At 38.5% G+C, this 10,513-nt stretch overlaps 1 long non-coding RNA gene across 1 annotated transcript; it reads right to left on the reverse strand.

The window, feature by feature from the left end:
* Positions 1-309: 309 nt before the first annotated feature.
* LOC132605023 (uncharacterized) lies at positions 310-2,927 on the reverse strand. The gene is made up of 3 exons (XR_009568974.1): positions 2,545-2,927; positions 1,548-1,598; positions 310-773 (listed from the first exon to the last, which is right to left on the reverse strand). It is a non-coding gene; the product is annotated as an uncharacterized LOC132605023 (long non-coding RNA).
* Between the last annotated feature and the right edge of the window lie 7,586 nt (positions 2,928-10,513).

The raw sequence follows: 10,513 nt of genomic DNA on the forward strand, positions 1-10,513 counted from the left end.
TTCATGCTCTTCTGCTACTGGAGGGATAGAGGTAGCATGCGAGGGAGTGACACTCTGAGACTCACTATGTCCAAGTTCAACCGGGGGCTCTCGGCTGGTGCCTTCTCCCGCAGCGCCTAGTATTGTGCTGACTTTCTTCTTCTTTCTCAAAGGCATTGCTGAAAATTAAACAGAAAAAATTTAGATAGTTACATCCTTAACTTGGCTCTATCGCACGATTTCTTAAGATGAAAGACAGTCATTTTTCTTAAATGCCCTGTAGCCTCTTGTTTATAAGTGTGGCGCGCTACACACCCATAAACAGGACTCTACTGGACACGGCTCGTAGACAAACCCCTAGGACGAACTGCTCTGATACCACTTCTGTCACGACCCAACTAGGGGCCGCGACGGGTACCCGATACTTGTACCGAGCACCCCTTATCTCGTATCGTACTTTTACTACTAGGTGGGCCGTATAGACTATACCGTATCTTTTTTTTTTCTGTTGCTTAACGCTAACATTAATGGCATAATTGTAGACATGGACTTATAAACTTTGCTAGCACATTATACAACGACGAGGACCACAAAAGTACAAAACATCTAACTGTACATATCTGTCTACGAGCCTCTAAACAAAGTACATCTACATATACAAGAAGGACCGGTTCTACCGTGCCCGAATATGTACACAAAAGTAGTACCAAGAAACTGAGGCTCCGGAACAACTGGAGCGCTGCCACAGTACTGCTGATGGAGCTTCTAAGAGTCAAATCTGTCTACCTGTTGACCTGCGCGGCATGAAACGCAGCGTCCACAAGAAGGGACGTCAGTACGAGTAATGTACCGAGTATGTAAGGCATGAATAATAACATAAAAGAGATATAGCGCATGTCATGAAGTAGAAACACAACCTGTACATATAAGTGCACGTTGGCGGATACCATGCATGCTTAGCGCTGCGGAACGTGCAGCCCGATCCATATGTGCATATACTATAACGTATTGCTGCGGCACGTGCAACCCGATCCATATACATATAATACTTTGCTTTCTTGGAAAACATTTCTTTTCATATATATATTGCCGAGGCGTCGGCTCCGATCCATTTAACCATATATCCCGCGTCCGGGCATCCCGTGTCCGGGACGATATCATGTACCATACTCCAACTGATCAGGTGGCTATGCGTCTATAGCGCCTTCTCTTTCCCAATCTTCCCCATATACATGTACATATACTTATCGTTCGATAAACGAAACAATTAAGAAAATCCGGGAATAACGGGCCCACCTCGGGTCAAATGAGGTGGCGTACACGATTTACATACGTTACATTTCATGACGTCACTTGTGAGAGTTTTAAGGTAGTCGGGTCCTATTTGTGCAAGTTCTAGATGTTTAGGCAATTTTTCAACATTTCATACAATATTTAATTCAATTCTATTGAATGAAAAAGGGGAAACTTTGGGTGCGGATTTCGGAGAATAGAGTTGTCCCCGAGGCTCGTATCCAACTTATTACGTTTAAGACATGCCATAGAAGGAAAGGTGAATCCTTACATACCTTTTCCGATTCATACACGTCTCCAAAATCAAGTTTCAAGTTCGCCAAAATCTACAATTTGGTCACAATTACCAAATGTTAATTGTAAGGCTTTAAGATTTCAATCTTAACCAATACTTGTCTACAAAAATTTGGGCAGCATCTCCCCTATAAATACACCATCCCCAAAATTCAACTTAGCCAATTTTTTTAATCAAGAACAATCCGGGAATTCAACCCGGCCAAACTATCAACACAATGACAACAACCATGACTACAAAACACAATATAACACAACTAGTCTTCTTTCCAACATAATGCAATAGCTTTCGTTCCAACTTCACATTTCCAAACCAATCTCAATATTTTTACATTCATTACTAATCAAGATCATTACAATCTAATTCGGAAGCATTTCATATCATTTCTACCAAATATTCACAAGATACACAAAATATACAAACTTTCCACCAAAACCATAATCCATCCAAAACTTCAAATCTTCAATCTACATATTCATAACATATTTCCATCTTCCAATTTCATCAACCATAATCATAATTTGCACCTTAATAATTTCATTTTCATAATTACATAAATCTACCATAAAATCACAAAACTTCTCATAACCACTTAACAACCAATCTTTCATGCCAATATGGACTATTATCCTTCCAAATTCACCAACTAACATAATAATTCACATTTAAAACTCCACTTCTATAATTACATAAAAACTTCATTAAAATCATATAATTTCCTATAACTATTCCCAATAATTTTCCATGCCAACTTGAACCATTTTCTTCCATTTCCAATATAAATTTCACCATAACCACAACTAGAATACAACATAAAATTCAACTCATATTATTTATACAACAATATACATATATGTCCACTTACATATATGCACACCCACTTTGTAAACTTCCATATTTCCATAAATTCTACTAATTTCTACATACTACAACATAAACCAACCTTCATAACATAATAAAAAGGGATTAATTCTTACCTTTTTCTACAATCTTCTTCACTTGACCAAGTTGTCAACTTGAAGAAACAAGTGTTCTTTCTTCCAAAATAATTACACCAAATTGTAAAGGACCCTTTAATTGTTAGAAAATGATTTTTGAAAAAAAAAAAAATTTTTTTTTTTTTTTTGGTCTAGAGCTTGGCCGAAAATGGCCTTCTTATTCTTGCTCTTCTTTCTCTTGTTTCTCTCTTTCTCAATTGTCTTGAAACTTCTAAATGTTTCAAGACAATTTAATGATCCTTTATATTAATTATCACATGGGAAATTTATTAATTTTGTGGGCTTGGGCCATAAGATGGCCGGCCACCCCTCTCCTTTGGGCCTTAATTCGTTTTTTATTTTTTTGGGCCAACTCGGTTGATCCCGAGTTGGACCTAGCCCACTGACCTTTCGACCTTAAAACGTCCATATCTCCTTGTACCGATGTCACCTGGGAACCCACGACCTATGGTTGGAAAGCTAATTCAATTATCTACAACTTATATTTCTTGGTATTTTCCAAATTCCAAACTTATAATACCGGTTTTTCCCCTAGAAGTCAGATCACCCGAAAACGTTTTCTTAAAAATATTCGTTTGGAGGACTTCCACTTTGATTTGGCCCAAGGGTCCTTCTTGAGTTGTGTTTAACTTCACATATGTGATTCATATGACTTTTCAGATGTCCCAAAAAAATCTCGATGTGTGGGCCCCACCTCAGCAAATAATCTGACGTTCAAAAATACGGGATATAACAGTCACTATTCAGAACAATTGCCCTATGCCTTGTATTGATGATCTGTTTGACCAGCTTCAGGGTGCTTCGGTGTTTTTCGAGATTGATTTACGTTCAGATTATCACCTGTTGAAGATTAAGGCGGAGAATATTCCGAAGACAGCATTTCAGATGAGCTATGGCCACTATGAGTTTTTAGTGATGTCTTTTGGGCTACTCTATTGAGTTATGTGTAAGAAGCACTAAGTCACAAGGGGTTCCCCGACTACGTTATTCACCCTGTTCCTCCCTGTCGGACTCAAATATACGAGAGTAAGATGGTACTAATAAGTCCTGGCTACTGGACGCGTCACCCGTCGGCGTTGGTTCGTTCCCTTACCATTTGGGGATGAACGGTTGTTCAATTGGTATCTGATGTAACAACCCGTTTCGTCGTTACTGTGAATTTCGAAGGAAGATGACAACTATGGCCCCTTAACAGTGTCTCCACTTATTCACATCCTAGAAACCTTTCAAGCCAAACCAAGATCGCCGTACGCATTGCGTAAGGAATAGAAACGTGGGCGAACAGACAGAACTTGACCGCCATAGCGCTCGTATTGACGCTACAGCGGTAACGTTGTAGCGGTATACTAAACGCCATAGCGGTAAATGCCTATGACTGCACAACCTCCATAGCGGCATATTGGCCGCCCTAGCGGTACCGCTGGGGCGGTATCGTACAGTGAATTTCCCTATTTAAAGAGTCATTTCGGGAATTGTCCCATTTTTCATAACTCTAAATTCCAGCCGCCCAGCTTAGTGAGAAAGCTCAAAAATGAGATTTTTAGTCCAAATAAATCCTTCTAACACCCTCCAACCCTCCTCCCACCTAAGAAATTACTCCTAAACATATTTACTTAAAGAATCATCAAGTGGGTGTTTCAAATAATCTAGAGTTGAAAGAGTGATGAGGTAGCAACATTTCCCCCTAAATTTTCTCTAAGCCACCTCTCATGTTCTTCATCAAAAGTGAGCTAATAACCTAGACCACTACACTCATTTTTCTTTAAAAATAGATTCTTGTATGGATCTTGGAAATGGGTTCTTCCCAAATATAAGCTTGAAAATGGGAAAATCTCTTAGCATGGGTATAAAAGAAAACTAGAGGTGGGTTAAGACCCCCAAACCTCCCTGTTAATCCAAATCCCCTATGAAGGATTCAAATGGAAAGCATTAATCTTGGGTAACACGGTTGTCTCCAATCTATTTCGTGCGGATTACGATGGAGCGATCGATTTAAAGAAATTAATGGATGTTCGTGGCACCCGCTCGGCCATGAGGTAGGTTATGGCTTCCCTTTGGTAGACTCCGGTTAGTTTCCGTATCGTTGTGATAGAAGGAACGGAGAATGCATATGTAGGAAATCGGGGATTTGGGATGGAATTCTAGGTTGGTATTGTTGTGTAACTTGTTTGTTCGGGCTTGTGGCCCGTAGATTCCTTAGGTATTAATGTGGTTTTCCTTGATCATTGGTGGATTTATGTGACTTAGGAGTAACGGATGGAACCTGTGTGTGTCTAATGATGAAAACTTCCTATAACATATGATTGAATGAGTTATATTATTTAGGGTGAGTCTAACCGTTAAACGAGAGGATAAAATGTACCCACGATTGTGATTGGGTCCTAAATTTGTATGATGGATAACTTTGAGTGTGGAGTGAGATCCTTATTCTGAACTAATAGGTTGAGGTAAGAAAGTGGTATGGCGTGTACCAACTGATTGACTGATGTGTGTGTTGGGACTAGTCACCCCGCTATATGTGTACCTTAAATTGTTCTATTGTCCGACTTGATGTCATGAGGAATTGGTAGATATTGAATTCTGCTTTGTCGTCTTAATTTGGATAGTATTGCCATACCCATTATTGGTACTTAGGTATTGAACTTGATTAATTTACATATGCATTGCACGCATTCTCTCATACTCATGATGCATGGCTGTCACGACCCAACTAGAGGGCCATGACGGGCACCCGGAGCTAACACGCCGAGCACCTCTAAACATAAATCTTATAATCATTTCTGGGTGGACCATAAAAATAGCTCATGGATATCATAATCTGTAAAGACATATATCGCAATATAACAGCACATCTCAGTATAATCTTCGACAATTATGCCCATCATTACCCGCCGTCAAGGCTACTAAAATGTTACACAACAATATGAACTGGTAGGGTTATGAAACATCTAACTGTACATACATGTCTACGAGCCTCTACATAGAATGCAAGTGACCATGAAGACCAATACCAATAGACTGCAGCTCCGAAGTAAGTGGAGTGCTCCTGAAAATCCACTGATAAAGCACCTACGGATCTGATCCATCTCCCTGCCTACCTGCGGGCATGAGCGCAGCATCCGCAAGAAAGGACGTCAGTACGAATAGTGTACTGAGTATGTGAGGCATGAATAATATAATAATAAGAATATGGAACATAACAGGAGATAAAGAGATAACCTGTACATCTGATTGCCTCATAAGGCGAGAATCATGCTTGCTTAGCTCTCAAAGAAAACATTTCTCATATATGTGTATAAATAATAGTGTTGCGGAATGTGTAGCCCGATCCATAAATATTTTATATTGTTGCGAAATGTGTAGCATGATCCATAAATATTGCCGCGGAACGAATGACCCGATCCATTTATCCATATATCCTGCGTCCGGGACGATATCATAATATACCAACTGATCAGGTGATTATGCGTATATAACGCCTCACCTTTCCCCATATCCCCTATATACATATAAAAATCATATACATATATAATATAAGTAGCATGCATGAGACCCCAAATAAAAGCTACGACTTTATCGGAGTGACGTAAGGTCGGTAACCTCCAATTTATATTATGGAACAATCATCATCGCTATATCTCACCTCGAAGGAACAATTATCATGAGGTGAGATCAACAACAACGATTAAAATAAAGAAAATCATGAAATAAGCTCAACAATCTCGTGATAGCATCAAAATCATAAGCCTTGGAATTTCTAGAATTAGAATCATCATCATCATGTTCATCATAGAAAACATCTCATCTTTATTATCATAAGAAGCTTTTAAGAATCATGAACTTCTAACTTTTGGAAGTAAGAAGGTTATGGAAATATATATGGAATCATAGCATAAGAATCATGCCTTTTGAAAGAAAGGGAGACTAGCCTTAACATACCTTTCGGTCGCCTTAGTCGTTCAACGTTTAATCTTCCAAGCTCGTAACTCTACACATAAATCGTCCATATTATCATTAGGCTCAATATCATACACTTGTCTCAAGCATTCAAATGAAATCTATTTAGAATCCGTCGAAATTCGGGCAGCATCTCCCCTATATTATTTACCTCCTCCAAATACCAAAACAACTCCCAAACAATACCAACAACATCAACAATAATATCAATACCAATATATTCCATAAAACATCCCACACGATGTTTCTCCAATTTTCAAAACAACCATAACAACATCCATAATACCATAATCAAAGAATTATATTCAATTTAATCTCAAATTAATCCAAAATTCTCTTTCAAACTCACCTCATGGCCATCAACTTCAATTCAACTCTTTATGACTTTTCTCCTATGATTCTTTCCTTTCTAAAAATTGCTAAACCTTTACATCATCTCAATCATGTAAATAATAGTAGGAAAAACATACCTTATAGTGGAAGAACTTCACTTTATTCACCCCTTTCCAAGACTAAGTTCATCACCACCTTGAAGAGAAACAAGAACAATCATCTTCCATGAATTTTCTTTGAAATTTTGATGTTGATATTCTCTCTTGATGATATGGAAAGGTTGTGGAAGATTATGGAAGGTTATGGAAGTTTATGGAGAGTTATGCAAGGTTATAGAACCCTCAAGAATTCTTTAGAAATATGAAGGATGAGAAGAAGGTGAAAATGATGAAAATTAATGGGTTAGAGGGGTATTTATAGGTGTGTGTTGGGTTGGGTTACTATAGCACCCGGTTACTGTAGCAGCATTTTTTTGCTCCGTCCGTCTAACTAGTAACGTCCATAACTCCCTGCTTCGATGTCGCATTGACGAACGGTTTGTTGCGTTGGAAACTAGACTCGAAGAAATTCATTTTAGGCTTTTGAAAAGCCATAAAAATCCTTATATACACGGAGATATACCCCTCCAAAGTTGACCAAAAATTCTGCCAACTTTTTTCGAATTTTCGACAAACTTATTTTCTCCGCTTTGGTTGGTCCCGGAATCTTCCGAAACTCTCCATACATGATATTTATCATTGATCATACTTGATAATAGTCGTTTCCTTTTGTTCCAAGGTTGTCCTTCCCGGTTACGACTTACGAGATCGTAATTCATCCTTTACTTCATTAATACGTACTTCCCATGGCTTGTACCTTCCAAAACTTTATGGGACGTCTCTGATACTCCATTAATACGGTGAAATACGTGGCATGCTCATGCTCATGATCGGAAAGTGCGAGGTGTAACAATAGCCGATACCCGGTGATGATCCGGTATCGTTGATTGAGCGAAACTGATATTTTGATAAACTCTTTGCTTGAGTGATTGTGAAAAGGCCGATGTCCGAAGATCCATTCCGGAATCATGGATTATATGAAACCAATATTTGACAAACTCTTTTACTTGAGTGATTGTGAGAAAGCCGATGTCCGAGGTTCAATTCCGGAATCATTGATTGTATGAAACTGATATTTGACAGACTCTTTTTTACTTGAGTGACTGTGAGATGACCGATGTCCGATGATCTATTCTGGAATCGTTGTTGCATGGCCGATTCCGATGATATACCGGAATCGTTGTTAATGCATGGACTCCGCGGGTCCCCCAGGGTGGTGCCAGTGAGACTCCTCCTGTGAGCAATTAGCCAGGGTCCCGTCTGTGTGTTGGGCAAAGATCTAGGACGGGTGGCACTTAGACTTCGTGAGTCACGCTGGGTTGTGCTACCGAAACGTCGATATTTCCGTCCGGAGTACATATGTACACCTCATTTGCATGGCATGGCATGGCATTGCATTCATACCATTATTGCACTGCATTGCATTATGACTTGATTGAGATGTTTGATGATTGGATTGTGATGGTTGGATTGGATCAGATATACTCAGACTTGGCATAGTCGAGTTAGTTGCCTTAATTAGGTAATGATGAGTGTTTAGGTTTGGATTCGTTGTTGTACTTGATGAAGTAGCTGTAGATCATCCGGAATCTTATTTGTGTGTTCAGTCTTTATGTATTGTAGGGTAATGGGTGTCCTAGTAGTGAGTTGACCATTAGGCTAAACGAATGATTAAGTGATAAGGAAAATGATATAGAAGTGACAAGATTGTTATGAGTCTGATTGGTGAGTACTGCAGTGAAATTAATGACTGAAAATGGTATTGTTGTAAATTGGACGATGGATAAATGTATGAATTGGTAGAGTTGTCATCATGTTTTCCAGTGAATTCTTTACTGATATGTGTTACTAACCATTGTCGGCCTATAATACTTACTCAGTACGCGTGTTTGTACTGATATTGCATTTGCTACACCCTTCAGGTATTTGGTTTGATGTGAAGTGGAAATGTGCGGTGCCTATCTGGAAGGCCTCCTCCCACTTCATTCAGGGATGGAGGTTGAGTCTTAGAATGAAGTGGAAATTCTGAAATTATTAATCGCTCTTGCACTAGTCTAGACCAGGTCATGGGAATTTGTATCGAGTTTGTAATCAAGTATTATTGTAACCACGTAAACATTTGAGTTAATGAATGTATTTCGAAGTTCCGCTGTTATTCTTAATTATTTATCCGTTAAAATGAATTGTTGTTTTATTGATGTGAATAATAAATGGGAGGATTCGCCTACCAAGATGGGAAAAGTCGGTGCCCACACGGTCCCAAATTGAGTCGTTACAGGCAGTCACATGGATGCACAAGTTTTTCCTTTTTTTTTTTTTAATATTTTTTTTTCTCTTTCTAAAGAATTGCTCGCAGTAGAGATTCTTTGAGACATCACATGTCAGCCACACATGGCCGAAGAATTGACATGAAAAACTTTGGCTTTATTTATAGGCAAAAGACATAGATTGACCCTTAAACTATACCCTAAATGTTGATATCACACTTAAATTTTACCAGTGATCTATTACACACCTAATATATTAAAAAGTGATATTATTTATCCCCTGAGAGCTGATGTGGCACAAAATATAAAAATAATTTTAAAAGGAGCGCGTTTTATTAAAATTAATTCATTTTTCTTTTTTTTTTAAATACCAAATTAATATTTTTTTAATCCCACGCCCACCCCATTTCTTCTTCATTTTTCTGTCACTGCTCCCCCCACCCCTTCTCCTCCTCCTCCCCTATCATCATTGTGTCTTATCTTATAAATAAGAACCGAAAACCTACAAATCAATTTCGATCCACGAAACTCAAATTCTATAACTCTCCCCTAAGTTTGGTACTTTTCCATATCCTCTTTTTCTTTGTTGAATACCCATTCATTTTCAATTTCAATACCCTTTGATTTCATTTCATTTTTAATTGTAATTCTGAGTTTTTTTTTCTTCTGTTTTTAGCATTTGGGTTTTTCTTAATTAAGTAGATAAACCAGAAAATGGTGAAATGAAGAAAAAGAAGAAGGAGGGTTTTGGGGGTGGCGTTGGAGGAGAAGAGGGCGTGGTGGTGGTGGAATGAGGGTGAAGGAAATGAAGATGAAGAAGAAGCGGGGGTTGTGCTAATGAAGAGGAAGGGTTTGGGGGGTCGGGGTGACGGGTTGGGGACGGCGGGGGGGGGGGGGGGGGTGGAGAAGAAGGAGTGATAAAAAAAATTTAATTATAATTTTTCATTTCAATATTAAAATATTACAAATTAAAAGATTTCTGACGTGATATTGACATGGCGCTGATGTGGCGAGAGGGTGTGTAACACCTCCCACCATGTGACTGGTTTTCAGCTCTAAGGGGTTAAATAATATCACTTTTTCATATATTAGGTGTGTAACAAGTCACTGGTAAAGTTTAAGTGTGATATCGATATTTGGGGTATAATTTAAGGGTCAATTTATGTCTTTTGCCTTTATTATACCCACAAAACTTTTAATCAAGGGCAAAAGGAAAATAATGTATGTGGATTTATCCTACAAGTCACTGCACAGCAAAGTGCTATGAATATGGATACACAATATTCTTCTTTT

The sequence above is a fragment of the Lycium barbarum genome, chromosome 8 (genome assembly GCF_019175385.1).
Source record: "Lycium barbarum isolate Lr01 chromosome 8, ASM1917538v2, whole genome shotgun sequence".
Taxonomy (NCBI): Eukaryota; Viridiplantae; Streptophyta; class Magnoliopsida; order Solanales; family Solanaceae; genus Lycium; species Lycium barbarum.